This window comes from Sebastes fasciatus, chromosome 24, assembly GCF_043250625.1.
Source record: "Sebastes fasciatus isolate fSebFas1 chromosome 24, fSebFas1.pri, whole genome shotgun sequence".
Taxonomy (NCBI): Eukaryota; Metazoa; Chordata; class Actinopteri; order Perciformes; family Sebastidae; genus Sebastes; species Sebastes fasciatus.
Window position 1 is genome coordinate 9,937,415 of NC_133818.1, and position 27,563 is coordinate 9,964,977.

General features: G+C 45.2%; 53 non-coding genes across 53 annotated transcripts; all 53 read left to right on the plus strand.

Annotated features, from left to right (window-relative positions):
- Positions 1 to 1,060: 1,060 nt before the first annotated feature.
- On the plus strand, positions 1,061 to 1,133 carry trnam-cau (transfer RNA methionine (anticodon CAU)). Its single transcript has one exon. It is a non-coding gene; the product is annotated as a tRNA-Met (tRNA).
- A 312-nt stretch (positions 1,134 to 1,445) lies between these two features.
- trnam-cau (transfer RNA methionine (anticodon CAU)) lies at positions 1,446 to 1,518 on the plus strand. Its single transcript has one exon. It is a non-coding gene; the product is annotated as a tRNA-Met (tRNA).
- Positions 1,519 to 1,884: 366 nt separating this feature from the next.
- On the plus strand, positions 1,885 to 1,955 carry trnag-gcc (transfer RNA glycine (anticodon GCC)). The gene has a single exon. It is a non-coding gene; the product is annotated as a tRNA-Gly (tRNA).
- Positions 1,956 to 2,532: 577 nt separating this feature from the next.
- Positions 2,533 to 2,605, plus strand: trnam-cau (transfer RNA methionine (anticodon CAU)). The gene has a single exon. It is a non-coding gene; the product is annotated as a tRNA-Met (tRNA).
- A 312-nt stretch (positions 2,606 to 2,917) lies between these two features.
- Positions 2,918 to 2,990, plus strand: trnam-cau (transfer RNA methionine (anticodon CAU)). Its single transcript has one exon. It is a non-coding gene; the product is annotated as a tRNA-Met (tRNA).
- A 365-nt stretch (positions 2,991 to 3,355) lies between these two features.
- trnag-gcc (transfer RNA glycine (anticodon GCC)) lies at positions 3,356 to 3,426 on the plus strand. The gene has a single exon. It is a non-coding gene; the product is annotated as a tRNA-Gly (tRNA).
- A 582-nt stretch (positions 3,427 to 4,008) lies between these two features.
- Positions 4,009 to 4,081, plus strand: trnam-cau (transfer RNA methionine (anticodon CAU)). Its single transcript has one exon. It is a non-coding gene; the product is annotated as a tRNA-Met (tRNA).
- A 312-nt stretch (positions 4,082 to 4,393) lies between these two features.
- Positions 4,394 to 4,466, plus strand: trnam-cau (transfer RNA methionine (anticodon CAU)). Its single transcript has one exon. It is a non-coding gene; the product is annotated as a tRNA-Met (tRNA).
- A 366-nt stretch (positions 4,467 to 4,832) lies between these two features.
- trnag-gcc (transfer RNA glycine (anticodon GCC)) lies at positions 4,833 to 4,903 on the plus strand. Its single transcript has one exon. It is a non-coding gene; the product is annotated as a tRNA-Gly (tRNA).
- A 582-nt stretch (positions 4,904 to 5,485) lies between these two features.
- On the plus strand, positions 5,486 to 5,558 carry trnam-cau (transfer RNA methionine (anticodon CAU)). Its single transcript has one exon. It is a non-coding gene; the product is annotated as a tRNA-Met (tRNA).
- A 312-nt stretch (positions 5,559 to 5,870) lies between these two features.
- trnam-cau (transfer RNA methionine (anticodon CAU)) lies at positions 5,871 to 5,943 on the plus strand. The gene has a single exon. It is a non-coding gene; the product is annotated as a tRNA-Met (tRNA).
- A 366-nt stretch (positions 5,944 to 6,309) lies between these two features.
- trnag-gcc (transfer RNA glycine (anticodon GCC)) lies at positions 6,310 to 6,380 on the plus strand. The gene has a single exon. It is a non-coding gene; the product is annotated as a tRNA-Gly (tRNA).
- Positions 6,381 to 6,957: 577 nt separating this feature from the next.
- Positions 6,958 to 7,030, plus strand: trnam-cau (transfer RNA methionine (anticodon CAU)). The gene has a single exon. It is a non-coding gene; the product is annotated as a tRNA-Met (tRNA).
- A 312-nt stretch (positions 7,031 to 7,342) lies between these two features.
- trnam-cau (transfer RNA methionine (anticodon CAU)) lies at positions 7,343 to 7,415 on the plus strand. Its single transcript has one exon. It is a non-coding gene; the product is annotated as a tRNA-Met (tRNA).
- Positions 7,416 to 7,780: 365 nt separating this feature from the next.
- Positions 7,781 to 7,851, plus strand: trnag-gcc (transfer RNA glycine (anticodon GCC)). The gene has a single exon. It is a non-coding gene; the product is annotated as a tRNA-Gly (tRNA).
- A 582-nt stretch (positions 7,852 to 8,433) lies between these two features.
- Positions 8,434 to 8,506, plus strand: trnam-cau (transfer RNA methionine (anticodon CAU)). Its single transcript has one exon. It is a non-coding gene; the product is annotated as a tRNA-Met (tRNA).
- A 312-nt stretch (positions 8,507 to 8,818) lies between these two features.
- On the plus strand, positions 8,819 to 8,891 carry trnam-cau (transfer RNA methionine (anticodon CAU)). The gene has a single exon. It is a non-coding gene; the product is annotated as a tRNA-Met (tRNA).
- A 365-nt stretch (positions 8,892 to 9,256) lies between these two features.
- trnag-gcc (transfer RNA glycine (anticodon GCC)) lies at positions 9,257 to 9,327 on the plus strand. Its single transcript has one exon. It is a non-coding gene; the product is annotated as a tRNA-Gly (tRNA).
- Positions 9,328 to 9,908: 581 nt separating this feature from the next.
- trnam-cau (transfer RNA methionine (anticodon CAU)) lies at positions 9,909 to 9,981 on the plus strand. The gene has a single exon. It is a non-coding gene; the product is annotated as a tRNA-Met (tRNA).
- Positions 9,982 to 10,347: 366 nt separating this feature from the next.
- trnag-gcc (transfer RNA glycine (anticodon GCC)) lies at positions 10,348 to 10,418 on the plus strand. The gene has a single exon. It is a non-coding gene; the product is annotated as a tRNA-Gly (tRNA).
- A 577-nt stretch (positions 10,419 to 10,995) lies between these two features.
- trnam-cau (transfer RNA methionine (anticodon CAU)) lies at positions 10,996 to 11,068 on the plus strand. The gene has a single exon. It is a non-coding gene; the product is annotated as a tRNA-Met (tRNA).
- Positions 11,069 to 11,380: 312 nt separating this feature from the next.
- Positions 11,381 to 11,453, plus strand: trnam-cau (transfer RNA methionine (anticodon CAU)). The gene has a single exon. It is a non-coding gene; the product is annotated as a tRNA-Met (tRNA).
- Positions 11,454 to 11,818: 365 nt separating this feature from the next.
- Positions 11,819 to 11,889, plus strand: trnag-gcc (transfer RNA glycine (anticodon GCC)). Its single transcript has one exon. It is a non-coding gene; the product is annotated as a tRNA-Gly (tRNA).
- A 582-nt stretch (positions 11,890 to 12,471) lies between these two features.
- Positions 12,472 to 12,544, plus strand: trnam-cau (transfer RNA methionine (anticodon CAU)). The gene has a single exon. It is a non-coding gene; the product is annotated as a tRNA-Met (tRNA).
- A 312-nt stretch (positions 12,545 to 12,856) lies between these two features.
- Positions 12,857 to 12,929, plus strand: trnam-cau (transfer RNA methionine (anticodon CAU)). Its single transcript has one exon. It is a non-coding gene; the product is annotated as a tRNA-Met (tRNA).
- Positions 12,930 to 13,294: 365 nt separating this feature from the next.
- trnag-gcc (transfer RNA glycine (anticodon GCC)) lies at positions 13,295 to 13,365 on the plus strand. Its single transcript has one exon. It is a non-coding gene; the product is annotated as a tRNA-Gly (tRNA).
- Positions 13,366 to 13,946: 581 nt separating this feature from the next.
- On the plus strand, positions 13,947 to 14,019 carry trnam-cau (transfer RNA methionine (anticodon CAU)). Its single transcript has one exon. It is a non-coding gene; the product is annotated as a tRNA-Met (tRNA).
- A 366-nt stretch (positions 14,020 to 14,385) lies between these two features.
- trnag-gcc (transfer RNA glycine (anticodon GCC)) lies at positions 14,386 to 14,456 on the plus strand. The gene has a single exon. It is a non-coding gene; the product is annotated as a tRNA-Gly (tRNA).
- Positions 14,457 to 15,033: 577 nt separating this feature from the next.
- Positions 15,034 to 15,106, plus strand: trnam-cau (transfer RNA methionine (anticodon CAU)). Its single transcript has one exon. It is a non-coding gene; the product is annotated as a tRNA-Met (tRNA).
- A 312-nt stretch (positions 15,107 to 15,418) lies between these two features.
- Positions 15,419 to 15,491, plus strand: trnam-cau (transfer RNA methionine (anticodon CAU)). The gene has a single exon. It is a non-coding gene; the product is annotated as a tRNA-Met (tRNA).
- Positions 15,492 to 15,856: 365 nt separating this feature from the next.
- trnag-gcc (transfer RNA glycine (anticodon GCC)) lies at positions 15,857 to 15,927 on the plus strand. Its single transcript has one exon. It is a non-coding gene; the product is annotated as a tRNA-Gly (tRNA).
- A 581-nt stretch (positions 15,928 to 16,508) lies between these two features.
- On the plus strand, positions 16,509 to 16,581 carry trnam-cau (transfer RNA methionine (anticodon CAU)). The gene has a single exon. It is a non-coding gene; the product is annotated as a tRNA-Met (tRNA).
- Positions 16,582 to 16,947: 366 nt separating this feature from the next.
- On the plus strand, positions 16,948 to 17,018 carry trnag-gcc (transfer RNA glycine (anticodon GCC)). The gene has a single exon. It is a non-coding gene; the product is annotated as a tRNA-Gly (tRNA).
- A 577-nt stretch (positions 17,019 to 17,595) lies between these two features.
- trnam-cau (transfer RNA methionine (anticodon CAU)) lies at positions 17,596 to 17,668 on the plus strand. Its single transcript has one exon. It is a non-coding gene; the product is annotated as a tRNA-Met (tRNA).
- A 312-nt stretch (positions 17,669 to 17,980) lies between these two features.
- Positions 17,981 to 18,053, plus strand: trnam-cau (transfer RNA methionine (anticodon CAU)). The gene has a single exon. It is a non-coding gene; the product is annotated as a tRNA-Met (tRNA).
- Positions 18,054 to 18,418: 365 nt separating this feature from the next.
- Positions 18,419 to 18,489, plus strand: trnag-gcc (transfer RNA glycine (anticodon GCC)). The gene has a single exon. It is a non-coding gene; the product is annotated as a tRNA-Gly (tRNA).
- A 581-nt stretch (positions 18,490 to 19,070) lies between these two features.
- On the plus strand, positions 19,071 to 19,143 carry trnam-cau (transfer RNA methionine (anticodon CAU)). Its single transcript has one exon. It is a non-coding gene; the product is annotated as a tRNA-Met (tRNA).
- A 366-nt stretch (positions 19,144 to 19,509) lies between these two features.
- On the plus strand, positions 19,510 to 19,580 carry trnag-gcc (transfer RNA glycine (anticodon GCC)). Its single transcript has one exon. It is a non-coding gene; the product is annotated as a tRNA-Gly (tRNA).
- Positions 19,581 to 20,157: 577 nt separating this feature from the next.
- trnam-cau (transfer RNA methionine (anticodon CAU)) lies at positions 20,158 to 20,230 on the plus strand. The gene has a single exon. It is a non-coding gene; the product is annotated as a tRNA-Met (tRNA).
- A 312-nt stretch (positions 20,231 to 20,542) lies between these two features.
- On the plus strand, positions 20,543 to 20,615 carry trnam-cau (transfer RNA methionine (anticodon CAU)). The gene has a single exon. It is a non-coding gene; the product is annotated as a tRNA-Met (tRNA).
- Positions 20,616 to 20,981: 366 nt separating this feature from the next.
- Positions 20,982 to 21,052, plus strand: trnag-gcc (transfer RNA glycine (anticodon GCC)). Its single transcript has one exon. It is a non-coding gene; the product is annotated as a tRNA-Gly (tRNA).
- Positions 21,053 to 21,634: 582 nt separating this feature from the next.
- trnam-cau (transfer RNA methionine (anticodon CAU)) lies at positions 21,635 to 21,707 on the plus strand. The gene has a single exon. It is a non-coding gene; the product is annotated as a tRNA-Met (tRNA).
- A 312-nt stretch (positions 21,708 to 22,019) lies between these two features.
- On the plus strand, positions 22,020 to 22,092 carry trnam-cau (transfer RNA methionine (anticodon CAU)). Its single transcript has one exon. It is a non-coding gene; the product is annotated as a tRNA-Met (tRNA).
- A 365-nt stretch (positions 22,093 to 22,457) lies between these two features.
- On the plus strand, positions 22,458 to 22,528 carry trnag-gcc (transfer RNA glycine (anticodon GCC)). The gene has a single exon. It is a non-coding gene; the product is annotated as a tRNA-Gly (tRNA).
- A 581-nt stretch (positions 22,529 to 23,109) lies between these two features.
- On the plus strand, positions 23,110 to 23,182 carry trnam-cau (transfer RNA methionine (anticodon CAU)). Its single transcript has one exon. It is a non-coding gene; the product is annotated as a tRNA-Met (tRNA).
- Positions 23,183 to 23,548: 366 nt separating this feature from the next.
- On the plus strand, positions 23,549 to 23,619 carry trnag-gcc (transfer RNA glycine (anticodon GCC)). The gene has a single exon. It is a non-coding gene; the product is annotated as a tRNA-Gly (tRNA).
- A 577-nt stretch (positions 23,620 to 24,196) lies between these two features.
- On the plus strand, positions 24,197 to 24,269 carry trnam-cau (transfer RNA methionine (anticodon CAU)). Its single transcript has one exon. It is a non-coding gene; the product is annotated as a tRNA-Met (tRNA).
- Positions 24,270 to 24,581: 312 nt separating this feature from the next.
- On the plus strand, positions 24,582 to 24,654 carry trnam-cau (transfer RNA methionine (anticodon CAU)). The gene has a single exon. It is a non-coding gene; the product is annotated as a tRNA-Met (tRNA).
- A 365-nt stretch (positions 24,655 to 25,019) lies between these two features.
- On the plus strand, positions 25,020 to 25,090 carry trnag-gcc (transfer RNA glycine (anticodon GCC)). The gene has a single exon. It is a non-coding gene; the product is annotated as a tRNA-Gly (tRNA).
- Positions 25,091 to 25,671: 581 nt separating this feature from the next.
- Positions 25,672 to 25,744, plus strand: trnam-cau (transfer RNA methionine (anticodon CAU)). The gene has a single exon. It is a non-coding gene; the product is annotated as a tRNA-Met (tRNA).
- Positions 25,745 to 26,110: 366 nt separating this feature from the next.
- trnag-gcc (transfer RNA glycine (anticodon GCC)) lies at positions 26,111 to 26,181 on the plus strand. Its single transcript has one exon. It is a non-coding gene; the product is annotated as a tRNA-Gly (tRNA).
- Positions 26,182 to 26,758: 577 nt separating this feature from the next.
- trnam-cau (transfer RNA methionine (anticodon CAU)) lies at positions 26,759 to 26,831 on the plus strand. The gene has a single exon. It is a non-coding gene; the product is annotated as a tRNA-Met (tRNA).
- Positions 26,832 to 27,143: 312 nt separating this feature from the next.
- On the plus strand, positions 27,144 to 27,216 carry trnam-cau (transfer RNA methionine (anticodon CAU)). Its single transcript has one exon. It is a non-coding gene; the product is annotated as a tRNA-Met (tRNA).
- The last annotated feature ends 347 nt before the right edge of the window (positions 27,217 to 27,563 follow it).

The window sequence follows — 27,563 nt, forward strand, 5'->3', positions numbered from 1 at the left end:
AGTTTGTTTTTAAAATGTGTCTTTATCACCACCATGTTAAAAGTATTTTATGGACCAATGTTATGGTAACGTAACGTTACACCATGCGTCATCTAATGTTGTTATTCGGCCGTTTTATTTTTTCTGTTTACTTTAACAGCGATGTATAAGGGAGAAAATGGCTTAAAGTAACGTTACATATTGTTCTACAGTCTGTGACTGTTAGCCTGTAAATAGTTTCGATTATTTCTCTTTTGCTCCACACTAATGCAAAAGTACATTTGCTAGTGTTTATCTTAACTGCATATTATTACAGTGATTAAATAAATCCATGTGTAAACCGTTTTAAGTTTTAAGTTAAGTACTTTAGTAAAAATACTGATGAGGATTATTATTATTATTATTAGCCTAATGTCATAACACAACAGTGCTGTGGAAATTAGACAGATTTTAAAGTGTGCCACTATTATCATTATTCTAATGGGCTTTCTGTGTCTCTTTTTCAGGATGAGACGAAGCAGAGTGGAGGACTTTTTCCACAAAAAGAACATTGCACTTTATTCCTTTTACATGAATTTACAATACAAGCTCTTGTTTTAATTTTATTTTGGAGAAATTTTATGTTGGACTGAAAACAGATTACCAGTAAAGACTGGGATATTTTTTGTTGTGAAATAATGCCATAATAACATTATAGTTTTATGTATATGTTTATAAGAGAACATATTTGAATAAAGTATTGAAATAACAATGAGTCAAGTTTTTGATATTTGTGGATTGCACCAGTACAGGTTGGGAACTAGTTGCTCAAACTTTGTGTGATTATCACAGGGATTGGACTGGTGGAGTAAGAAGTGGAGGGGGGACCTATCGGCCACAAGGCGTAGCTGGAGGGCACGGGACAGGATATGTCAGTGGTTTGTGCACTTTCTTGGTGACCGGAGGTGGTCGACGTTTGGTCTGTGCATAAGGACTTTAACAGTCATGGACTATTCAAAACTGAATAGAGTACATTGTCAGTTAAAACGCGTGAAATACAAGAATTTATGCATTTCGCTCATGGATTTTGACTGTGTTTTGGGCCTCGTTGGCGCAGTAGGCAGCGCGTCAGTCTCATAATCTGAAGGTCGTGAGTTCGAGCCTCACACGGGGCACATCTTTTGTTACATGTTCACCTGGAATTATCTGCAGTCAGCCACAACAGATTCTACCAAGATTTGACCAATCCGAGGCCGCTCTACTACCAAGAATTGCGAAAGCCAATCTCCTTTCGTTGTGCCTACCAGGATTTGACCAATCATACTAGCTATCGCTACCAAGATTAATGCCGGAAGCCACTCCTCTAGAAATGAACGTCAAGTGCCTTCATTGGAAAGTCAAGTCCCGTCTCCCCGGAGTTTGTTCGAACCGACGTCTTTCGCTATATTTTGGGTAAATTCATTGACATTGAAAATACTGCATTTTGGGCCTCGTTGGCGCAGTAGGCAGCGCGTCAGTCTCATAATCTGAAGGTCGTGAGTTCGAGCCTCACACGGGGCACATACTTTGTTACATGTTCACCTGAAATTATCTGCAGTCAAATAAACAACTGAGCCTGAGGTTGCTGTCTTCTAGTTCAGGAAAAGCTGTGTGTTTTAGATCTTTTTCTTTTCTTAAGTCTTCAAAAAAAAAAGATATTGTGCATAGGTTAGGTAGTGTGAGGGGGCAAAAAAAAGCTCGTAGACTCCCCGTCGGGGAATCTAACCCCGGTCCCCCATGTGACAGGCGGGGATACTCGCCACTATGCTAACGAAGAGACTTGTCTTTTTAGACTCCTCCCAATTTCGGCGTTTACACAAACCCATCTCTAACCCCCAGATGTTTGGTAGCGTTGTGCACGAAGTGGTATTTACGGTGGTCATGTGAGCATTGGTGGTTCAGTGGTAGAATTCTCGCCTGCCACGCGGGAGACCCGGGTCCGATTCCCGGCCAATGCAACGCTCATTTAGTAACGTGGTGTAAGGCTTGTTAAGTGCTAAAAGACAAATACACAGGAGTGAAGAAAAGTCAGCTGTCAACTGAGTTGGATCAGATGGCTTCAAGATAGATCTGGTAGACCTAAACGTGTAGTTAGAAGGGTGAACTGGGAATATCTGGCTTCAACTCCCACCTCTGGAAGAACTTTTCGTGGATCCCGGGGTTGGCTTGGAAACAAGAAATCTAAGTTGGCCATGTTCAAAGCATTCATTTTGAAGGCTGCTGCTAGGAGTTGTGGTCGGAAGGTCTTCGGTGCCTGCCGTGGCAGCAACCAAAGAACCCGCTGGTGAACACCAACTGTGAAGGAGGGGGTCAAGGTGGGGAATTTTGTACTGTAAGGCTTGTTAAAGCTATGACGTGTTTTTTTTTTAAAAACAACCGTACTTTCCTAGACACAATAATGCACCAGTAATACACCTTATATCTGCATTTTATGCAGGCATGAGATGCATATTTGTGTGAAGGACAATCAGCTTTTTCTACTCGTTAAATACAAGAATTTATATATTTCACTCATGGATTTTGACTGCGTTTTGGGCCTCGTTGGCGCAGTAGGCAGCGCGTCAGTCTCATAATCTGAAGGTCGTGAGTTCGAGCCTCACACGGGGCACATCTTTTGTTACATGTTCACCTGGAATTATCTGCAGTCAGCCACAACAGATTCTACCAAGATTTGACCAATCCGAGGCCGCTCTACTACCAAGAATTGCGAAAGCCAATCTCCTTTCGTTGTGCCTACCAGGATTTGACCAATCATACTAGCTATCGCTACCAAGATTAATGCCGGAAGCCACTCCTCTAGAAATGAACGTCAAGTGCCTTCATTGGAAAGTCAAGTCCCATCTCCCCGGAGTTTGTTCGAACCGACGTCTTTCGCTATATTTTGGGTAAATTCATTGACATTGAAAATACTGCATTTTGGGCCTCGTTGGCGCAGTAGGCAGCGCGTCAGTCTCATAATCTGAAGGTCGTGAGTTCGAGCCTCACACGGGGCACATACTTTGTTACATGTTCACCTGAAATTATCTGCAGTCAAATAAACAACTGAGCCTGAGGTTGCTGTCTTCTAGTTCAGGAAAAGCTGTGTGTTTTAGATCTTTTTCTTTTCTTAAGTCTCCAAAAAAAAAGATATTGTGCATAGGTTAGGTAGTGTGAGGGGGCAAAAAAAAGCTCGTAGACTCCCCGTCGGGGAATCTAACCCCGGTCCCCCATGTGACAGGCGGGGATACTCACCACTATGCTAACGAAGAGACTTGTCTTTTTAGACTCCTCCCAATTTCGGCGTTTACACAAACCCATCTCTAACCCCCAGATGTTTGGTAGCGTTGTGCACGAAGTGGTATTTACGGTGGTCATGTGAGCATTGGTGGTTCAGTGGTAGAATTCTCGCCTGCCACGCGGGAGGCCCGGGTCCGATTCCCGGCCAATGCAACGCTCATTTAGTAACGTGGTGTAAGGCTTGTTAAGTGCTGAAAGACAAAAACACAGGAGTGAAGAAAAGTCAGCTGTCAACTGAGTTGGATCAGATGGCTTCAAGATAGATCTGGTAGACCTAAACGTGTAGTTAGGAGGGTGAACTGGGAATATCTGGCTTCAACTCCCACCTCTGGAAGAACTTTTCGTGGATCCCGGGGTTGGCTTGGAAACAAGAAATCTAAGTTGGCCATGTTCAAAGCATTCATTTTGAAGGCTGCTGCTAGGAGTTGTGGTCGGAAGGTCTTCGGTGCCTGTCGTGGCAGCAACCAAAGAACCCGCTGGTGAACACCAGCTGTGAAGGAGGGGGTCAAGGTGGGGAATTTTGTACTGTAAGGCTTGTTATAGCTATAACGTTCTTTTAAAAAAAAAAAAAAAAACCCGTACTTTCTTAGACACAATAATGCACCAGTAATACACCTTATATCTGCATTTTATGCAGGCATGAGATGCATATTTGTGTGAAGGACAATCAGCTTTTTCTACTCGTTAAATACAAGAATTTATATATTTCACTCATGGATTTTGACTGCGTTTTGGGCCTTGTTGGCGCAGTAGGCAGCGCGTCAGTCTCATAATCTGAAGGTCGTGAGTTCGAGCCTCACACGGGGCACATCTTTTGTTACATGTTCACCTGGAATTATCTGCAGTCAGCCACAACAGATTCTACCAAGATTTGACCAATCCGAGGCCGCTCTACTACCAAGAATTGCGAAAGCCAATCTCCTTTCGTTGTGCCTACCAGGATTTGACCAATCATACTAGCTATCGCTACCAAGATTAATGCCGGAAGCCACTCCTCTAGAAATGAACGTCAAGTGCCTTCATTGGAAAGTCAAGTCCCATCTCCCCGGAGTTTGTTCGAACCGACGTCTTTCGCTATATTTTGGGTAAATTCATTGACATTGAAAATACTGCATTTTGGGCCTCGTTGGCGCAGTAGGCAGCGCGTCAGTCTCATAATCTGAAGGTCGTGAGTTCGAGCCTCACACGGGGCACATACTTTGTTACATGTTCACCTGAAATTATCTGCAGTCAAATAAACAACTGAGCCTGAGGTTGCTGTCTTCTAGTTCAGGAAAAGCTGTGTGTTTTAGATCTTTTTCTTTTCTTAAGTCTTCAAAAAAAAAAGATATTGTGCATAGGTTAGGTAGTGTGAGGGGGCAAAAAAAAGCTCGTAGACTCCCCGTCGGGGAATCTAACCCCGGTCCCCCATGTGACAGGCGGGGATACTCGCCACTATGCTAACGAAGAGACTTGTCTTTTTAGACTCCTCCCAATTTCGGCGTTTACACAAACCCATCTCTAACCCCCAGATGTTTGGTAGCGTTGTGCACGAAGTGGTATTTACGGTGGTCATGTGAGCATTGGTGGTTCAGTGGTAGAATTCTCGCCTGCCACGCGGGAGACCCGGGTCCGATTCCCGGCCAATGCAACGCTCATTTAGTAACGTGGTGTAAGGCTTGTTAAGTGCTGAAAGACAAAAACACAGGAGTGAAGAAAAGTCAGCTGTCAACTGAGTTGGATCAGATGGCTTCAAGATAGATCTGGTAGACCTAAACGTGTAGTTAGGAGGGTGAACTGGGAATATCTGGCTTCAACTCCCACCTCTGGAAGAACTTTTCGTGGATCCCGGGGTTGGCTTGGAAACAAGAAATCTAAGTTGGCCATGTTCAAAGCATTCATTTTGAAGGCTGCTGCTAGGAGTTGTGGTCGGAAGGTCTTCGGTGCCTGTCGTGGCAGCAACCAAAGAACCCGCTGGTGAACACCAGCTGTGAAGGAGGGGGTCAAGGTGGGGAATTTTGTACTGTAAGGCTTGTTATAGCTATAACGTTCTTTTAAAAAAAAAAAAAAAAACCCGTACTTTCTTAGACACAATAATGCACCAGTAATACACCTTATATCTGCATTTTATGCAGGCATGAGATGCATATTTGTGTGAAGGACAATCAGCTTTTTCTACTCGTTAAATACAAGAATTTATATATTTCACTCATGGATTTTGACTGCGTTTTGGGCCTTGTTGGCGCAGTAGGCAGCGCGTCAGTCTCATAATCTGAAGGTCGTGAGTTCGAGCCTCACACGGGGCACATCTTTTGTTACATGTTCACCTGGAATTATCTGCAGTCAGCCACAACAGATTCTACCAAGATTTGACCAATCCGAGGCCGCTCTACTACCAAGAATTGCGAAAGCCAATCTCCTTTCGTTGTGCCTACCAGGATTTGACCAATCATACTAGCTATCGCTACCAAGATTAATGCCGGAAGCCACTCCTCTAGAAATGAACGTCAAGTGCCTTCATTGGAAAGTCAAGTCCCATCTCCCCGGAGTTTGTTCGAACCGACGTCTTTCGCTATATTTTGGGTAAATTCATTGACATTGAAAATACTGCATTTTGGGCCTCGTTGGCGCAGTAGGCAGCGCGTCAGTCTCATAATCTGAAGGTCGTGAGTTCGAGCCTCACACGGGGCACATACTTTGTTACATGTTCACCTGAAATTATCTGCAGTCAAATAAACAACTGAGCCTGAGGTTGCTGTCTTCTAGTTCAGGAAAAGCTGTGTGTTTTAGATCTTTTTCTTTTCTTAAGTCTTCAAAAAAAAAAGATATTGTGCATAGGTTAGGTAGTGTGAGGGGGCAAAAAAAAGCTCGTAGACTCCCCGTCGGGGAATCTAACCCCGGTCCCCCATGTGACAGGCGGGGATACTCGCCACTATGCTAACGAAGAGACTTGTCTTTTTAGACTCCTCCCAATTTCGGCGTTTACACAAACCCATCTCTAACCCCCAGATGTTTGGTAGCGTTGTGCACGAAGTGGTATTTACGGTGGTCATGTGAGCATTGGTGGTTCAGTGGTAGAATTCTCGCCTGCCACGCGGGAGACCCGGGTCCGATTCCCGGCCAATGCAACGCTCATTTAGTAACGTGGTGTAAGGCTTGTTAAGTGCTAAAAGACAAAAACACAGGAGTGAAGAAAAGTCAGCTGTCAACTGAGTTGGATCAGATGGCTTCAAGATAGATCTGGTAGACCTAAACGTGTAGTTAGGAGGGTGAACTGGGAATATCTGGCTTCAACTCCCACCTCTGGAAGAACTTTTCGTGGATCCCGGGGTTGGCTTGGAAACAAGAAATCTAAGTTGGCCATGTTCAAAGCATTCATTTTGAAGGCTGCTGCTAGGAGTTGTGGTCGGAAGGTCTTCGGTGCCTGCCGTGGCAGCAACCAAAGAACCCGCTGGTGAACACCAACTGTGAAGGAGGGGGTCAAGGTGGGGAATTTTGTACTGTAAGGCTTGTTAAAGCTATGACGTGTTTTTTTTTTAAAAGCAACCGTACTTTCCTAGACACAATAATGCACCAGTAATACACCTTATATCTGCATTTTATGCAGGCATGAGATGCATATTTGTGTGAAGGACAATCAGCTTTTTCTACTCGTTAAATACAAGAATTTATATATTTCACTCATGGATTTTGACTGCGTTTTGGGCCTCGTTGGCGCAGTAGGCAGCGCGTCAGTCTCATAATCTGAAGGTCGTGAGTTCGAGCCTCACACGGGGCACATCTTTTGTTACATGTTCACCTGGAATTATCTGCAGTCAGCCACAACAGATTCTACCAAGATTTGACCAATCCGAGGCCGCTCTACTACCAAGAATTGCGAAAGCCAATCTCCTTTCGTTGTGCCTACCAGGATTTGACCAATCATACTAGCTATCGCTACCAAGATTAATGCCGGAAGCCACTCCTCTAGAAATGAACGTCAAGTGCCTTCATTGGAAAGTCAAGTCCCATCTCCCCGGAGTTTGTTCGAACCGACGTCTTTCGCTATATTTTGGGTAAATTCATTGACATTGAAAATACTGCATTTTGGGCCTCGTTGGCGCAGTAGGCAGCGCGTCAGTCTCATAATCTGAAGGTCGTGAGTTCGAGCCTCACACGGGGCACATACTTTGTTACATGTTCACCTGAAATTATCTGCAGTCAAATAAACAACTGAGCCTGAGGTTGCTGTCTTCTAGTTCAGGGAAAGCTGTGTGTTTTAGATCTTTTTCTTTTCTTAAGTCTCCAAAAAAAAAGATATTGTGCATAGGTTAGGTAGTGTGAGGGGGCAAAAAAAAGCTCGTAGACTCCCCGTCGGGGAATCTAACCCCGGTCCCCCATGTGACAGGCGGGGATACTCACCACTATGCTAACGAAGAGACTTGTCTTTTTAGACTCCTCCCAATTTCGGCGTTTACACAAACCCATCTCTAACCCCCAGATGTTTGGTAGCGTTGTGCACGAAGTGGTATTTACGGTGGTCATGTGAGCATTGGTGGTTCAGTGGTAGAATTCTCGCCTGCCACGCGGGAGGCCCGGGTCCGATTCCCGGCCAATGCAACGCTCATTTAGTAACGTGGTGTAAGGCTTGTTAAGTGCTGAAAGACAAAAACACAGGAGTGAAGAAAAGTCAGCTGTCAACTGAGTTGGATCAGATGGCTTCAAGATAGATCTGGTAGACCTAAACGTGTAGTTAGGAGGGTGAACTGGGAATATCTGGCTTCAACTCCCACCTCTGGAAGAACTTTTCGTGGATCCCGGGGTTGGCTTGGAAACAAGAAATCTAAGTTGGCCATGTTCAAAGCATTCATTTTGAAGGCTGCTGCTAGGAGTTGTGGTCGGAAGGTCTTCGGTGCCTGTCGTGGCAGCAACCAAAGAACCCGCTGGTGAACACCAGCTGTGAAGGAGGGGGTCAAGGTGGGGAATTTTGTACTGTAAGGCTTGTTATAGCTATAACGTTCTTTTAAAAAAAAAAAAAAAAACCCGTACTTTCTTAGACACAATAATGCACCAGTAATACACCTTATATCTGCATTTTATGCAGGCATGAGATGCATATTTGTGTGAAGGACAATCAGCTTTTTCTACTCGTTAAATACAAGAATTTATATATTTCACTCATGGATTTTGACTGCGTTTTGGGCCTTGTTGGCGCAGTAGGCAGCGCGTCAGTCTCATAATCTGAAGGTCGTGAGTTCGAGCCTCACACGGGGCACATCTTTTGTTACATGTTCACCTGGAATTATCTGCAGTCAGCCACAACAGATTCTACCAAGATTTGACCAATCCGAGGCCGCTCTACTACCAAGAATTGCGAAAGCCAATCTCCTTTCGTTGTGCCTACCAGGATTTGACCAATCATACTAGCTATCGCTACCAAGATTAATGCCGGAAGCCACTCCTCTAGAAATGAACGTCAAGTGCCTTCATTGGAAAGTCAAGTCCCATCTCCCCGGAGTTTGTTCGAACCGACGTCTTTCGCTATATTTTGGGTAAATTCATTGACATTGAAAATACTGCATTTTGGGCCTCGTTGGCGCAGTAGGCAGCGCGTCAGTCTCATAATCTGAAGGTCGTGAGTTCGAGCCTCACACGGGGCACATACTTTGTTACATGTTCACCTGAAATTATCTGCAGTCAAATAAACAACTGAGCCTGAGGTTGCTGTCTTCTAGTTCAGGAAAAGCTGTGTGTTTTAGATCTTTTTCTTTTCTTAAGTCTTCAAAAAAAAAGATATTGTGCATAGGTTAGGTAGTGTGAGGGGGCAAAAAAAAGCTCGTAGACTCCCCGTCGGGGAATCTAACCCCGGTCCCCCATGTGACAGGCGGGGATACTCACCACTATGCTAACGAAGAGACTTGTCTTTTTAGACTCCTCCCAATTTCGGCGTTTACACAAACCCATCTCTAACCCCCAGATGTTTGGTAGCGTTGTGCACGAAGTGGTATTTACGGTGGTCATGTGAGCATTGGTGGTTCAGTGGTAGAATTCTCGCCTGCCACGCGGGAGGCCCGGGTCCGATTCCCGGCCAATGCAACGCTCATTTAGTAACGTGGTGTAAGGCTTGTTAAGTGCTAAAAGACAAAAACACAGGAGTGAAGAAAAGTCAGCTGTCAACTGAGTTGGATCAGATGGCTTCAAGATAGATCTGGTAGACCTAAACGTGTAGTTAGGAGGGTGAACTGGGAATATCTGGCTTCAACTCCCACCTCTGGAAGAACTTTTCGTGGATCCCGGGGTTGGCTTAGAAACAAGAAATCTAAGTTGGCCATGTTCAAAGCATTCATTTTGAAGGCTGCTGCTAGGAGTTGTGGTCGGAAGGTCTTTGGTGCCTGTCGTGGCAGCAACCAAAGAACCCGCTGGTGAACACCAGCTGTGAAGGAGGGGGTCAAGGTGGGGAATTTTGTACTGTAAGGCTTGTTAAAGCTATAACGTTCTTTTAAAAAAAAAAAAAAAAAACGTACTTACTTAGACACAATAATGCACCAGTAATACACCTTATATCTGCATTTTATGCAGGCACGAGATGCATATTTGTGTGAAGGACAACCAGCCATTTCTACTCGTTAAATAAAAGAACTTATGTCTTTGGTTCATGAACTTTGACTGCATTTTGGGCCTCGTTGGCGCAGTAGGCAGCGCGTCAGTCTCATAATCTGAAGGTCGTGAGTTCGAGCCTCACACGGGGCACATACTTTGTTACATGTTCACCTGAAATTATCTGCAGTCAAATAAACAACTGAGCCTGAGGTTGCTGTCTTCTAGTTCAGGAAAAGCTGTGTGTTTTAGATCTTTTTCTTTTCTTAAGTCTTCAAAAAAAAAAGATATTGTGCATAGGTTAGGTAGTGTGAGGGGGCAAAAAAAAGCTCGTAGACTCCCCGTCGGGGAATCTAACCCCGGTCCCCCATGTGACAGGCGGGGATACTCACCACTATGCTAACGAAGAGACTTGTCTTTTTAGACTCCTCCCAATTTTGGCGTTTACACAAACCCATCTCTAACCCCCAGATGTTTGGTAGCGTTGTGCACGAAGTGGTATTTACGGTGGTCATGTGAGCATTGGTGGTTCAGTGGTAGAATTCTCGCCTGCCACGCGGGAGACCCGGGTCCGATTCCCGGCCAATGCAACGCTCATTTAGTAACGTGGTGTAAGGCTTGTTAAGTGCTAAAAGACAAAAACACAGGAGTGAAGAAAAGTCAGCTGTCAACTGAGTTGGATCAGATGGCTTCAAGATAGATCTGGTAGACCTAAACGTGTAGTTAGGAGGGTGAACTGGGAATATCTGGCTTCAACTCCCACCTCTGGAAGAACTTTTCGTGGATCCCGGGGTTGGCTTGGAAACAAGAAATGTAAGTTGGCCATGTTCAAAGCATTCATTTTGAAGGCTGCTGCTAGGAGTTGTGGTCGGAAGGTCTTCGGTGCCTGCCGTGGCAGCAACCAAAGAACCCGCTGGTGAACACCAACTGTGAAGGAGGGGGTCAAGGTGGGGAATTTTGTACTGTAAGGCTTGTTAAAGCTATGACGTGTTTTTTTTTTAAAAACAACCGTACTTTCCTAGACACAATAATGCACCAGTAATACACCTTATATCTGCATTTTATGCAGGCATGAGATGCATATTTGTGTGAAGGACAATCAGCTTTTTCTACTCGTTAAATACAAGAATTTATATATTTCACTCATGGATTTTGACTGCGTTTTGGGCCTCGTTGGCGCAGTAGGCAGCGCGTCAGTCTCATAATCTGAAGGTCGTGAGTTCGAGCCTCACACGGGGCACATCTTTTGTTACATGTTCACCTGGAATTATCTGCAGTCAGCCACAACAGATTCTACCAAGATTTGACCAATCCGAGGCCGCTCTACTACCAAGAATTGCGAAAGCCAATCTCCTTTCGTTGTGCCTACCAGGATTTGACCAATCATACTAGCTATCGCTACCAAGATTAATGCCGGAAGCCACTCCTCTAGAAATGAACGTCAAGTGCCTTCATTGGAAAGTCAAGTCCCATCTCCCCGGAGTTTGTTCGAACCGACGTCTTTCGCTATATTTTGGGTAAATTCATTGACATTGAAAATACTGCATTTTGGGCCTCGTTGGCGCAGTAGGCAGCGCGTCAGTCTCATAATCTGAAGGTCGTGAGTTCGAGCCTCACACGGGGCACATACTTTGTTACATGTTCACCTGAAATTATCTGCAGTCAAATAAACCACTGAGCCTGAGGTTGCTGTCTTCTAGTTCAGGAAAAGCTGTGTGTTTTAGATCTTTTTCTTTTCTTAAGTCTCCAAAAAAAAAGATATTGTGCATAGGTTAGGTAGTGTGAGGGGGCAAAAAAAAGCTCGTAGACTCCCCGTCGGGGAATCTAACCCCGGTCCCCCATGTGACAGGCGGGGATACTCACCACTATGCTAACGAAGAGACTTGTCTTTTTAGACTCCTCCCAATTTCGGCGTTTACACAAACCCATCTCTAACCCCCAGATGTTTGGTAGCGTTGTGCACGAAGTGGTATTTACGGTGGTCATGTGAGCATTGGTGGTTCAGTGGTAGAATTCTCGCCTGCCACGCGGGAGGCCCGGGTCCGATTCCCGGCCAATGCAACGCTCATTTAGTAACGTGGTGTAAGGCTTGTTAAGTGCTGAAAGACAAAAACACAGGAGTGAAGAAAAGTCAGCTGTCAACTGAGTTGGATCAGATGGCTTCAAGATAGATCTGGTAGACCTAAACGTGTAGTTAGGAGGGTGAACTGGGAATATCTGGCTTCAACTCCCACCTCTGGAAGAACTTTTCGTGGATCCCGGGGTTGGCTTGGAAACAAGAAATCTAAGTTGGCCATGTTCAAAGCATTCATTTTGAAGGCTGCTGCTAGGAGTTGTGGTCGGAAGGTCTTCGGTGCCTGTCGTGGCAGCAACCAAAGAACCCGCTGGTGAACACCAGCTGTGAAGGAGGGGGTCAAGGTGGGGAATTTTGTACTGTAAGGCTTGTTATAGCTATAACGTTCTTTTAAAAAAAAAAAAAAAAACCCGTACTTTCTTAGACACAATAATGCACCAGTAATACACCTTATATCTGCATTTTATGCAGGCATGAGATGCATATTTGTGTGAAGGACAATCAGCTTTTTCTACTCGTTAAATACAAGAATTTATATATTTCACTCATGGATTTTGACTGCGTTTTGGGCCTTGTTGGCGCAGTAGGCAGCGCGTCAGTCTCATAATCTGAAGGTCGTGAGTTCGAGCCTCACACGGGGCACATCTTTTGTTACATGTTCACCTGGAATTATCTGCAGTCAGCCACAACAGATTCTACCAAGATTTGACCAATCCGAGGCCGCTCTACTACCAAGAATTGCGAAAGCCAATCTCCTTTCGTTGTGCCTACCAGGATTTGACCAATCATACTAGCTATCGCTACCAAGATTAATGCCGGAAGCCACTCCTCTAGAAATGAACGTCAAGTGCCTTCATTGGAAAGTCAAGTCCCATCTCCCCGGAGTTTGTTCGAACCGACGTCTTTCGCTATATTTTGGGTAAATTCATTGACATTGAAAATACTGCATTTTGGGCCTCGTTGGCGCAGTAGGCAGCGCGTCAGTCTCATAATCTGAAGGTCGTGAGTTCGAGCCTCACACGGGGCACATACTTTGTTACATGTTCACCTGAAATTATCTGCAGTCAAATAAACAACTGAGCCTGAGGTTGCTGTCTTCTAGTTCAGGAAAAGCTGTGTGTTTTAGATCTTTTTCTTTTCTTAAGTCTTCAAAAAAAAAGATATTGTGCATAGGTTAGGTAGTGTGAGGGGGCAAAAAAAAGCTCGTAGACTCCCCGTCGGGGAATCTAACCCCGGTCCCCCATGTGACAGGCGGGGATACTCACCACTATGCTAACGAAGAGACTTGTCTTTTTAGACTCCTCCCAATTTCGGCGTTTACACAAACCCATCTCTAACCCCCAGATGTTTGGTAGCGTTGTGCACGAAGTGGTATTTACGGTGGTCATGTGAGCATTGGTGGTTCAGTGGTAGAATTCTCGCCTGCCACGCGGGAGGCCCGGGTCCGATTCCCGGCCAATGCAACGCTCATTTAGTAACGTGGTGTAAGGCTTGTTAAGTGCTAAAAGACAAAAACACAGGAGTGAAGAAAAGTCAGCTGTCAACTGAGTTGGATCAGATGGCTTCAAGATAGATCTGGTAGACCTAAACGTGTAGTTAGGAGGGTGAACTGGGAATATCTGGCTTCAACTCCCACCTCTGGAAGAACTTTTCGTGGATCCCGGGGTTGGCTTAGAAACAAGAAATCTAAGTTGGCCATGTTCAAAGCATTCATTTTGAAGGCTGCTGCTAGGAGTTGTGGTCGGAAGGTCTTTGGTGCCTGTCGTGGCAGCAACCAAAGAACCCGCTGGTGAACACCAGCTGTGAAGGAGGGGGTCAAGGTGGGGAATTTTGTACTGTAAGGCTTGTTAAAGCTATAACGTTCTTTTAAAAAAAAAAAAAAAAAACGTACTTACTTAGACACAATAATGCACCAGTAATACACCTTATATCTGCATTTTATGCAGGCACGAGATGCATATTTGTGTGAAGGACAACCAGCCATTTCTACTCGTTAAATAAAAGAACTTATGTCTTTGGTTCATGAACTTTGACTGCATTTTGGGCCTCGTTGGCGCAGTAGGCAGCGCGTCAGTCTCATAATCTGAAGGTCGTGAGTTCGAGCCTCACACGGGGCACATACTTTGTTACATGTTCACCTGAAATTATCTGCAGTCAAATAAACAACTGAGCCTGAGGTTGCTGTCTTCTAGTTCAGGAAAAGCTGTGTGTTTTAGATCTTTTTCTTTTCTTAAGTCTTCAAAAAAAAAAGATATTGTGCATAGGTTAGGTAGTGTGAGGGGGCAAAAAAAAGCTCGTAGACTCCCCGTCGGGGAATCTAACCCCGGTCCCCCATGTGACAGGCGGGGATACTCACCACTATGCTAACGAAGAGACTTGTCTTTTTAGACTCCTCCCAATTTCGGCGTTTACACAAACCCATCTCTAACCCCCAGATGTTTGGTAGCGTTGTGCACGAAGTGGTATTTACGGTGGTCATGTGAGCATTGGTGGTTCAGTGGTAGAATTCTCGCCTGCCACGCGGGAGACCCGGGTCCGATTCCCGGCCAATGCAACGCTCATTTAGTAACGTGGTCTAAGGCTTGTTAAGTGCTAAAAGACAAAAACACAGGAGTGAAGAAAAGTCAGCTGTCAACTGAGTTGGATCAGATGGCTTCAAGATAGATCTGGTAGACCTAAACGTGTAGTTAGGAGGGTGAACTGGGAATATCTGGCTTCAACTCCCACCTCTGGAAGAACTTTTCGTGGATCCCGGGGTTGGCTTGGAAACAAGAAATCTAAGTTGGCCATGTTCAAAGCATTCATTTTGAAGGCTGCTGCTAGGAGTTGTGGTCGGAAGGTCTTCGGTGCCTGCCGTGGCAGCAACCAAAGAACCCGCTGGTGAACACCAACTGTGAAGGAGGGGGTCAAGGTGGGGAATTTTGTACTGTAAGGCTTGTTAAAGCTATGACGTGTTTTTTTTTTAAAAGCAACCGTACTTTCCTAGACACAATAATGCACCAGTAATACACCTTATATCTGCATTTTATGCAGGCATGAGATGCATATTTGTGTGAAGGACAATCAGCTTTTTCTACTCGTTAAATACAAGAATTTATATATTTCACTCATGGATTTTGACTGCGTTTTGGGCCTTGTTGGCGCAGTAGGCAGCGCGTCAGTCTCATAATCTGAAGGTCGTGAGTTCGAGCCTCACACGGGGCACATCTTTTGTTACATGTTCACCTGGAATTATCTGCAGTCAGCCACAACAGATTCTACCAAGATTTGACCAATCCGAGGCCGCTCTACTACCAAGAATTGCGAAAGCCAATCTCCTTTCGTTGTGCCTACCAGGATTTGACCAATCATACTAGCTATCGCTACCAAGATTAATGCCGGAAGCCACTCCTCTAGAAATGAACGTCAAGTGCCTTCATTGGAAAGTCAAGTCCCATCTCCCCGGAGTTTGTTCGAACCGACGTCTTTCGCTATATTTTGGGTAAATTCATTGACATTGAAAATACTGCATTTTGGGCCTCGTTGGCGCAGTAGGCAGCGCGTCAGTCTCATAATCTGAAGGTCGTGAGTTCGAGCCTCACACGGGGCACATACTTTGTTACATGTTCACCTGAAATTATCTGCAGTCAAATAAACAACTGAGCCTGAGGTTGCTGTCTTCTAGTTCAGGAAAAGCTGTGTGTTTTAGATCTTTTTCTTTTCTTAAGTCTTCAAAAAAAAAGATATTGTGCATAGGTTAGGTAGTGTGAGGGGGCAAAAAAAAGCTCGTAGACTCCCCGTCGAGGAATCTAACCCCGGTCCCCCATGTGACAGGCGGGGATACTCACCACTATGCTAACGAAGAGACTTGTCTTTTTAGACTCCTCCCAATTTCGGCGTTTACACAAACCCATCTCTAACCCCCAGATGTTTGGTAGCGTTGTGCACGAAGTGGTATTTACGGTGGTCATGTGAGCATTGGTGGTTCAGTGGTAGAATTCTCGCCTGCCACGCGGGAGGCCCGGGTCCGATTCCCGGCCAATGCAACGCTCATTTAGTAACGTGGTGTAAGGCTTGTTAAGTGCTAAAAGACAAAAACACAGGAGTGAAGAAAAGTCAGCTGTCAACTGAGTTGGATCAGATGGCTTCAAGATAGATCTGGTAGACCTAAACGTGTAGTTAGGAGGGTGAACTGGGAATATCTGGCTTCAACTCCCACCTCTGGAAGAACTTTTCGTGGATCCCGGGGTTGGCTTAGAAACAAGAAATCTAAGTTGGCCATGTTCAAAGCATTCATTTTGAAGGCTGCTGCTAGGAGTTGTGGTCGGAAGGTCTTTGGTGCCTGTCGTGGCAGCAACCAAAGAACCCGTTGGTGAACACCAGCTGTGAAGGAGGGGGTCAAGGTGGGGAATTTTGTACTGTAAGGCTTGTTAAAGCTATAACGTTCTTTTAAAAAAAAACAAAAAAAACGTACTTACTTAGACACAATAATGCACCAGTAATACACCTTATATCTGCATTTTATGCAGGCACGAGATGCATATTTGTGTGAAGGACAACCAGCCATTTCTACTCGTTAAATAAAAGAACTTATGTCTTTGGTTCATGAACTCTGACTGCATTTTGGGCCTCGTTGGCGCAGTAGGCAGCGCGTCAGTCTCATAATCTGAAGGTCGTGAGTTCGAGCCTCACACGGGGCACATACTTTGTTACATGTTCACCTGAAATTATCTGCAGTCAAATAAACAACTGAGCCTGAGGTTGCTGTCTTCTAGTTCAGGAAAAGCTGTGTGTTTTAGATCTTTTTCTTTTCTTAAGTCTTCAAAAAAAAAAGATATTGTGCATAGGTTAGGTAGTGTGAGGGGGCAAAAAAAAGCTCGTAGACTCCCCGTCGGGGAATCTAACCCCGGTCCCCCATGTGACAGGCGGGGATACTCACCACTATGCTAACGAAGAGACTTGTCTTTTTAGACTCCTCCCAATTTTGGCGTTTACACAAACCCATCTCTAACCCCCAGATGTTTGGTAGCGTTGTGCACGAAGTGGTATTTACGGTGGTCATGTGAGCATTGGTGGTTCAGTGGTAGAATTCTCGCCTGCCACGCGGGAGACCCGGGTCCGATTCCCGGCCAATGCAACGCTCATTTAGTAACGTGGTGTAAGGCTTGTTAAGTGCTAAAAGACAAAAACACAGGAGTGAAGAAAAGTCAGCTGTCAACTGAGTTGGATCAGATGGCTTCAAGATAGATCTGGTAGACCTAAACGTGTAGTTAGGAGGGTGAACTGGGAATATCTGGCTTCAACTCCCACCTCTGGAAGAACTTTTCGTGGATCCCGGGGTTGGCTTGGAAACAAGAAATGTAAGTTGGCCATGTTCAAAGCATTCATTTTGAAGGCTGCTGCTAGGAGTTGTGGTCGGAAGGTCTTCGGTGCCTGCCGTGGCAGCAACCAAAGAACCCGCTGGTGAACACCAACTGTGAAGGAGGGGGTCAAGGTGGGGAATTTTGTACTGTAAGGCTTGTTAAAGCTATGACGTGTTTTTTTTTTAAAAACAACCGTACTTTCCTAGACACAATAATGCACCAGTAATACACCTTATATCTGCATTTTATGCAGGCATGAGATGCATATTTGTGTGAAGGACAATCAGCTTTTTCTACTCGTTAAATACAAGAATTTATATATTTCACTCATGGATTTTGACTGCGTTTTGGGCCTTGTTGGCGCAGTAGGCAGCGCGTCAGTCTCATAATCTGAAGGTCGTGAGTTCGAGCCTCACACGGGGCACATCTTTTGTTACATGTTCACCTGGAATTATCTGCAGTCAGCCACAACAGATTCTACCAAGATTTGACCAATCCGAGGCCGCTCTACTACCAAGAATTGCGAAAGCCAATCTCCTTTCGTTGTGCCTACCAGGATTTGACCAATCATACTAGCTATCGCTACCAAGATTAATGCCGGAAGCCACTCCTCTAGAAATGAACGTCAAGTGCCTTCATTGGAAAGTCAAGTCCCATCTCCCCGGAGTTTGTTCGAACCGACGTCTTTCGCTATATTTTGGGCAAATTCATTGACATTGAAAATACTGCATTTTGGGCCTCGTTGGCGCAGTAGGCAGCGCGTCAGTCTCATAATCTGAAGGTCGTGAGTTCGAGCCTCACACGGGGCACATACTTTGTTACATGTTCACCTGAAATTATCTGCAGTCAAATAAACAACTGAGCCTGAGGTTGCTGTCTTCTAGTTCAGGAAAAGCTGTGTGTTCTAGATCTTTTTCTTTTCTTAAGTCTTCAAAAAAAAAGATATTGTGCATAGGTTAGGTAGTGTGAGGGGGCAAAAAAAAGCTCGTAGACTCCCCGTCGAGGAATCTAACCCCGGTCCCCCATGTGACAGGCGGGGATACTCACCACTATGCTAACGAAGAGACTTGTCTTTTTAGACTCCTCCCAATTTCGGCGTTTACACAAACCCATCTCTAACCCCCAGATGTTTGGTAGCGTTGTGCACGAAGTGGTATTTACGGTGGTCATGTGAGCATTGGTGGTTCAGTGGTAGAATTCTCGCCTGCCACGCGGGAGGCCCGGGTCCGATTCCCGGCCAATGCAACGCTCATTTAGTAACGTGGTGTAAGGCTTGTTAAGTGCTAAAAGACAAAAACACAGGAGTGAAGAAAAGTCAGCTGTCAACTGAGTTGGATCAGATGGCTTCAAGATAGATCTGGTAGACCTAAACGTGTAGTTAGGAGGGTGAACTGGGAATATCTGGCTTCAACTCCCACCTCTGGAAGAACTTTTCGTGGATCCCGGGGTTGGCTTAGAAACAAGAAATCTAAGTTGGCCATGTTCAAAGCATTCATTTTGAAGGCTGCTGCTAGGAGTTGTGGTCGGAAGGTCTTTGGTGCCTGTCGTGGCAGCAACCAAAGAACCCGTTGGTGAACACCAGCTGTGAAGGAGGGGGTCAAGGTGGGGAATTTTGTACTGTAAGGCTTGTTAAAGCTATAACGTTCTTTTAAAAAAAAAAAAAAAAAACGTACTTACTTAGACACAATAATGCACCAGTAATACACCTTATATCTGCATTTTATGCAGGCACGAGATGCATATTTGTGTGAAGGACAACCAGCCATTTCTACTCGTTAAATAAAAGAACTTATGTCTTTGGTTCATGAACTCTGACTGCATTTTGGGCCTCGTTGGCGCAGTAGGCAGCGCGTCAGTCTCATAATCTGAAGGTCGTGAGTTCGAGCCTCACACGGGGCACATACTTTGTTACATGTTCACCTGAAATTATCTGCAGTCAAATAAACAACTGAGCCTGAGGTTGCTGTCTTCTAGTTCAGGAAAAGCTGTGTGTTTTAGATCTTTTTCTTTTCTTAAGTCTTCAAAAAAAAAAGATATTGTGCATAGGTTAGGTAGTGTGAGGGGGCAAAAAAAAGCTCGTAGACTCCCCGTCGGGGAATCTAACCCCGGTCCCCCATGTGACAGGCGGGGATACTCACCACTATGCTAACGAAGAGACTTGTCTTTTTAGACTCCTCCCAATTTTGGCGTTTACACAAACCCATCTCTAACCCCCAGATGTTTGGTAGCGTTGTGCACGAAGTGGTATTTACGGTGGTCATGTGAGCATTGGTGGTTCAGTGGTAGAATTCTCGCCTGCCACGCGGGAGACCCGGGTCCGATTCCCGGCCAATGCAACGCTCATTTAGTAACGTGGTGTAAGGCTTGTTAAGTGCTAAAAGACAAAAACACAGGAGTGAAGAAAAGTCAGCTGTCAACTGAGTTGGATCAGATGGCTTCAAGATAGATCTGGTAGACCTAAACGTGTAGTTAGGAGGGTGAACTGGGAATATCTGGCTTCAACTCCCACCTCTGGAAGAACTTTTCGTGGATCCCGGGGTTGGCTTGGAAACAAGAAATGTAAGTTGGCCATGTTCAAAGCATTCATTTTGAAGGCTGCTGCTAGGAGTTGTGGTCGGAAGGTCTTTGGTGCCTGCCGTGGCAGCAACCAAAGAACCCGCTGGTGAACACCAACTGTGAAGGAGGGGGTCAAGGTGGGGAATTTTGTACTGTAAGGCTTGTTAAAGCTATGACGTGTTTTTTTTTTAAAAACAACCGTACTTTCCTAGACACAATAATGCACCAGTAATACACCTTATATCTGCATTTTATGCAGGCATGAGATGCATATTTGTGTGAAGGACAATCAGCTTTTTCTACTCGTTAAATACAAGAATTTATATATTTCACTCATGGATTTTGACTGCGTTTTGGGCCTCGTTGGCGCAGTAGGCAGCGCGTCAGTCTCATAATCTGAAGGTCGTGAGTTCGAGCCTCACACGGGGCACATCTTTTGTTACATGTTCACCTGGAATTATCTGCAGTCAGCCACAACAGATTCTACCAAGATTTGACCAATCCGAGGCCGCTCTACTACCAAGAATTGCGAAAGCCAATCTCCTTTCGTTGTGCCTACCAGGATTTGACCAATCATACTAGCTATCGCTACCAAGATTAATGCCGGAAGCCACTCCTCTAGAAATGAACGTCAAGTGCCTTCATTGGAAAGTCAAGTCCCGTCTCCCCGGAGTTTGTTCGAACCGACGTCTTTCGCTATATTTTGGGTAAATTCATTGACATTGAAAATACTGCATTTTGGGCCTCGTTGGCGCAGTAGGCAGCGCGTCAGTCTCATAATCTGAAGGTCGTGAGTTCGAGCCTCACACGGGGCACATACTTTGTTACATGTTCACCTGAAATTATCTGCAGTCAAATAAACAACTGAGCCTGAGGTTGCTGTCTTCTAGTTCAGGAAAAGCTGTGTGTTTTAGATCTTTTTCTTTTCTTAAGTCTTCAAAAAAAAAAGATATTGTGCATAGGTTAGGTAGTGTGAGGGGGCAAAAAAAAGCTCGTAGACTCCCCGTCGGGGAATCTAACCCCGGTCCCCCATGTGACAGGCGGGGATACTCGCCACTATGCTAACGAAGAGACTTGTCTTTTTAGACTCCTCCCAATTTCGGCGTTTACACAAACCCATCTCTAACCCCCAGATGTTTGGTAGCGTTGTGCACGAAGTGGTATTTACGGTGGTCATGTGAGCATTGGTGGTTCAGTGGTAGAATTCTCGCCTGCCACGCGGGAGACCCGGGTCCGATTCCCGGCCAATGCAACGCTCATTTAGTAACGTGGTGTAAGGCTTGTTAAGTGCTGAAAGACAAAAACACAGGAGTGAAGAAAAGTCAGCTGTCAACTGAGTTGGATCAGATGGCTTCAAGATAGATCTGGTAGACCTAAACGTGTAGTTAGGAGGGTGAACTGGGAATATCTGGCTTCAACTCCCACCTCTGGAAGAACTTTTCGTGGATCCCGGGGTTGGCTTGGAAACAAGAAATCTAAGTTGGCCATGTTCAAAGCATTCATTTTGAAGGCTGCTGCTAGGAGTTGTGGTCGGAAGGTCTTCGGTGCCTGTCGTGGCAGCAACCAAAGAACCCGCTGGTGAACACCAGCTGTGAAGGAGGGGGTCAAGGTGGGGAATTTTGTACTGTAAGGCTTGTTATAGCTATAACGTTCTTTTAAAAAAAAAAAAAAAAACCCGTACTTTCTTAGACACAATAATGCACCAGTAATACACCTTATATCTGCATTTTATGCAGGCATGAGATGCATATTTGTGTGAAGGACAATCAGCTTTTTCTACTCGTTAAATACAAGAATTTATATATTTCACTCATGGATTTTGACTGCGTTTTGGGCCTTGTTGGCGCAGTAGGCAGCGCGTCAGTCTCATAATCTGAAGGTCGTGAGTTCGAGCCTCACACGGGGCACATCTTTTGTTACATGTTCACCTGGAATTATCTGCAGTCAGCCACAACAGATTCTACCAAGATTTGACCAATCCGAGGCCGCTCTACTACCAAGAATTGCGAAAGCCAATCTCCTTTCGTTGTGCCTACCAGGATTTGACCAATCATACTAGCTATCGCTACCAAGATTAATGCCGGAAGCCACTCCTCTAGAAATGAACGTCAAGTGCCTTCATTGGAAAGTCAAGTCCCATCTCCCCGGAGTTTGTTCGAACCGACGTCTTTCGCTATATTTTGGGTAAATTCATTGACATTGAAAATACTGCATTTTGGGCCTCGTTGGCGCAGTAGGCAGCGCGTCAGTCTCATAATCTGAAGGTCGTGAGTTCGAGCCTCACACGGGGCACATACTTTGTTACATGTTCACCTGAAATTATCTGCAGTCAAATAAACAACTGAGCCTGAGGTTGCTGTCTTCTAGTTCAGGAAAAGCTGTGTGTTTTAGATCTTTTTCTTTTCTTAAGTCTTCAAAAAAAAAGATATTGTGCATAGGTTAGGTAGTGTGAGGGGGCAAAAAAAAGCTCGTAGACTCCCCGTCGAGGAATCTAACCCCGGTCCCCCATGTGACAGGCGGGGATACTCACCACTATGCTAACGAAGAGACTTGTCTTTTTAGACTCCTCCCAATTTCGGCGTTTACACAAACCCATCTCTAACCCCCAGATGTTTGGTAGCGTTGTGCACGAAGTGGTATTTACGGTGGTCATGTGAGCATTGGTGGTTCAGTGGTAGAATTCTCGCCTGCCACGCGGGAGGCCCGGGTCCGATTCCCGGCCAATGCAACGCTCATTTAGTAACGTGGTGTAAGGCTTGTTAAGTGCTAAAAGACAAAAACACAGGAGTGAAGAAAAGTCAGCTGTCAACTGAGTTGGATCAGATGGCTTCAAGATAGATCTGGTAGACCTAAACGTGTAGTTAGGAGGGTGAACTGGGAATATCTGGCTTCAACTCCCACCTCTGGAAGAACTTTTCGTGGATCCCGGGGTTGGCTTAGAAACAAGAAATCTAAGTTGGCCATGTTCAAAGCATTCATTTTGAAGGCTGCTGCTAGGAGTTGTGGTCGGAAGGTCTTTGGTGCCTGTCGTGGCAGCAACCAAAGAACCCGTTGGTGAACACCAGCTGTGAAGGAGGGGGTCAAGGTGGGGAATTTTGTACTGTAAGGCTTGTTAAAGCTATAACGTTCTTTTAAAAAAAAACAAAAAAAACGTACTTACTTAGACACAATAATGCACCAGTAATACACCTTATATCTGCATTTTATGCAGGCACGAGATGCATATTTGTGTGAAGGACAACCAGCCATTTCTACTCGTTAAATAAAAGAACTTATGTCTTTGGTTCATGAACTCTGACTGCATTTTGGGCCTCGTTGGCGCAGTAGGCAGCGCGTCAGTCTCATAATCTGAAGGTCGTGAGTTCGAGCCTCACACGGGGCACATACTTTGTTACATGTTCACCTGAAATTATCTGCAGTCAAATAAACAACTGAGCCTGAGGTTGCTGTCTTCTAGTTCAGGAAAAGCTGTGTGTTTTAGATCTTTTTCTTTTCTTAAGTCTTCAAAAAAAAAAGATATTGTGCATAGGTTAGGTAGTGTGAGGGGGCAAAAAAAAGCTCGTAGACTCCCCGTCGGGGAATCTAACCCCGGTCCCCCATGTGACAGGCGGGGATACTCACCACTATGCTAACGAAGAGACTTGTCTTTTTAGACTCCTCCCAATTTTGGCGTTTACACAAACCCATCTCTAACCCCCAGATGTTTGGTAGCGTTGTGCACGAAGTGGTATTTACGGTGGTCATGTGAGCATTGGTGGTTCAGTGGTAGAATTCTCGCCTGCCACGCGGGAGACCCGGGTCCGATTCCCGGCCAATGCAACGCTCATTTAGTAACGTGGTGTAAGGCTTGTTAAGTGCTAAAAGACAAAAACACAGGAGTGAAGAAAAGTCAGCTGTCAACTGAGTTGGATCAGATGGCTTCAAGATAGATCTGGTAGACCTAAACGTGTAGTTAGGAGGGTGAACTGGGAATATCTGGCTTCAACTCCCACCTCTGGAAGAACTTTTCGTGGATCCCGGGGTTGGCTTGGAAACAAGAAATGTAAGTTGGCCATGTTCAAAGCATTCATTTTGAAGGCTGCTGCTAGGAGTTGTGGTCGGAAGGTCTTCGGTGCCTGCCGTGGCAGCAACCAAAGAACCCGCTGGTGAACACCAACTGTGAAGGAGGGGGTCAAGGTGGGGAATTTTGTACTGTAAGGCTTGTTAAAGCTATGACGTGTTTTTTTTTTAAAAACAACCGTACTTTCCTAGACACAATAATGCACCAGTAATACACCTTATATCTGCATTTTATGCAGGCATGAGATGCATATTTGTGTGAAGGACAATCAGCTTTTTCTACTCGTTAAATACAAGAATTTATATATTTCACTCATGGATTTTGACTGCGTTTTGGGCCTTGTTGGCGCAGTAGGCAGCGCGTCAGTCTCATAATCTGAAGGTCGTGAGTTCGAGCCTCACACGGGGCACATCTTTTGTTACATGTTCACCTGGAATTATCTGCAGTCAGCCACAACAGATTCTACCAAGATTTGACCAATCCGAGGCCGCTCTACTACCAAGAATTGCGAAAGCCAATCTCCTTTCGTTGTGCCTACCAGGATTTGACCAATCATACTAGCTATCGCTACCAAGATTAATGCCGGAAGCCACTCCTCTAGAAATGAACGTCAAGTGCCTTCATTGGAAAGTCAAGTCCCATCTCCCCGGAGTTTGTTCGAACCGACGTCTTTCGCTATATTTTGGGTAAATTCATTGACATTGAAAATACTGCATTTTGGGCCTCGTTGGCGCAGTAGGCAGCGCGTCAGTCTCATAATCTGAAGGTCGTGAGTTCGAGCCTCACACGGGGCACATACTTTGTTACATGTTCACCTGAAATTATCTGCAGTCAAATAAACAACTGAGCCTGAGGTTGCTGTCTTCTAGTTCAGGAAAAGCTGTGTGTTTTAGATCTTTTTCTTTTCTTAAGTCTTCAAAAAAAAAGATATTGTGCATAGGTTAGGTAGTGTGAGGGGGCAAAAAAAAGCTCGTAGACTCCCCGTCGAGGAATCTAACCCCGGTCCCCCATGTGACAGGCGGGGATACTCACCACTATGCTAACGAAGAGACTTGTCTTTTTAGACTCCTCCCAATTTCGGCGTTTACACAAACCCATCTCTAACCCCCAGATGTTTGGTAGCGTTGTGCACGAAGTGGTATTTACGGTGGTCATGTGAGCATTGGTGGTTCAGTGGTAGAATTCTCGCCTGCCACGCGGGAGGCCCGGGTCCGATTCCCGGCCAATGCAACGCTCATTTAGTAACGTGGTGTAAGGCTTGTTAAGTGCTAAAAGACAAAAACACAGGAGTGAAGAAAAGTCAGCTGTCAACTGAGTTGGATCAGATGGCTTCAAGATAGATCTGGTAGACCTAAACGTGTAGTTAGGAGGGTGAACTGGGAATATCTGGCTTCAACTCCCACCTCTGGAAGAACTTTTCGTGGATCCCGGGGTTGGCTTAGAAACAAGAAATCTAAGTTGGCCATGTTCAAAGCATTCATTTTGAAGGCTGCTGCTAGGAGTTGTGGTCGGAAGGTCTTTGGTGCCTGTCGTGGCAGCAACCAAAGAACCCGTTGGTGAACACCAGCTGTGAAGGAGGGGGTCAAGGTGGGGAATTTTGTACTGTAAGGCTTGTTAAAGCTATAACGTTCTTTTAAAAAAAAAAAAAAAAAACGTACTTACTTAGACACAATAATGCACCAGTAATACACCTTATATCTGCATTTTATGCAGGCACGAGATGCATATTTGTGTGAAGGACAACCAGCCATTTCTACTCGTTAAATAAAAGAACTTATGTCTTTGGTTCATGAACTCTGACTGCATTTTGGGCCTCGTTGGCGCAGTAGGCAGCGCGTCAGTCTCATAATCTGAAGGTCGTGAGTTCGAGCCTCACACGGGGCACATACTTTGTTACATGTTCACCTGAAATTATCTGCAGTCAAATAAACAACTGAGCCTGAGGTTGCTGTCTTCTAGTTCAGGAAAAGCTGTGTGTTTTAGATCTTTTTCTTTTCTTAAGTCTTCAAAAAAAAAAGATATTGTGCATAGGTTAGGTAGTGTGAGGGGGCAAAAAAAAGCTCGTAGACTCCCCGTCGGGGAATCTAACCCCGGTCCCCCATGTGACAGGCGGGGATACTCACCACTATGCTAACGAAGAGACTTGTCTTTTTAGACTCCTCCCAATTTTGGCGTTTACACAAACCCATCTCTAACCCCCAGATGTTTGGTAGCGTTGTGCACGAAGTGGTATTTACGGTGGTCATGTGAGCATTGGTGGTTCAGTGGTAGAATTCTCGCCTGCCACGCGGGAGACCCGGGTCCGATTCCCGGCCAATGCAACGCTCATTTAGTAACGTGGTGTAAGGCTTGTTAAGTGCTAAAAGACAAAAACACAGGAGTGAAGAAAAGTCAGCTGTCAACTGAGTTGGATCAGATGGCTTCAAGATAGATCTGGTAGACCTAAACGTGTAGTTAGGAGGGTGAACTGGGAATATCTGGCTTCAACTCCCACCTCTGGAAGAACTTTTCGTGGATCCCGGGGTTGGCTTGGAAACAAGAAATGTAAGTTGGCCATGTTCAAAGCATTCATTTTGAAGGCTGCTGCTAGGAGTTGTGGTCGGAAGGTCTTTGGTGCCTGCCGTGGCAGCAACCAAAGAACCCGCTGGTGAACACCAACTGTGAAGGAGGGGGTCAAGGTGGGGAATTTTGTACTGTAAGGCTTGTTAAAGCTATGACGTGTTTTTTTTTTAAAAACAACCGTACTTTCCTAGACACAATAATGCACCAGTAATACACCTTATATCTGCATTTTATGCAGGCATGAGATGCATATTTGTGTGAAGGACAATCAGCTTTTTCTACTCGTTAAATACAAGAATTTATATATTTCACTCATGGATTTTGACTGCGTTTTGGGCCTCGTTGGCGCAGTAGGCATCGCGTCAGTCTCATAATCTGAAGGTCGTGAGTTCGAGCCTCACACGGGGCACATCTTTTGTTACATGTTCACCTGGAATTATCTGCAGTCAGCCACAACAGATTCTACCAAGATTTGACCAATCCGAGGCCGCTCTACTACCAAGAATTGCGAAAGCCAATCTCCTTTCGTTGTGCCTACCAGGATTTGACCAATCATACTAGCTATCGCTACCAAGATTAATGCCGGAAGCCACTCCTCTAGAAATGAACGTCAAGTGCCTTCATTGGAAAGTCAAGTCCCGTCTCCCCGGAGTTTGTTCGAACCGACGTCTTTCGCTATATTTTGGGTAAATTCATTGACATTGAAAATACTGCATTTTGGGCCTCGTTGGCGCAGTAGGCAGCGCGTCAGTCTCATAATCTGAAGGTCGTGAGTTCGAGCCTCACACGGGGCACATACTTTGTTACATGTTCACCTGAAATTATCTGCAGTCAAATAAACAACTGAGCCTGAGGTTGCTGTCTTCTAGTTCAGGGAAAGCTGTGTGTTTTAGATCTTTTTCTTTTCTTAAGTCTCCAAAAAAAAAGATATTGTGCATAGGTTAGGTAGTGTGAGGGGGCAAAAAAAAGCTCGTAGACTCCCCGTCGGGGAATCTAACCCCGGTCCCCCATGTGACAGGCGGGGATACTCACCACTATGCTAACGAAGAGACTTGTCTTTTTAGACTCCTCCCAATTTCGGCGTTTACACAAACCCATCTCTAACCCCCAGATGTTTGGTAGCGTTGTGCACGAAGTGGTA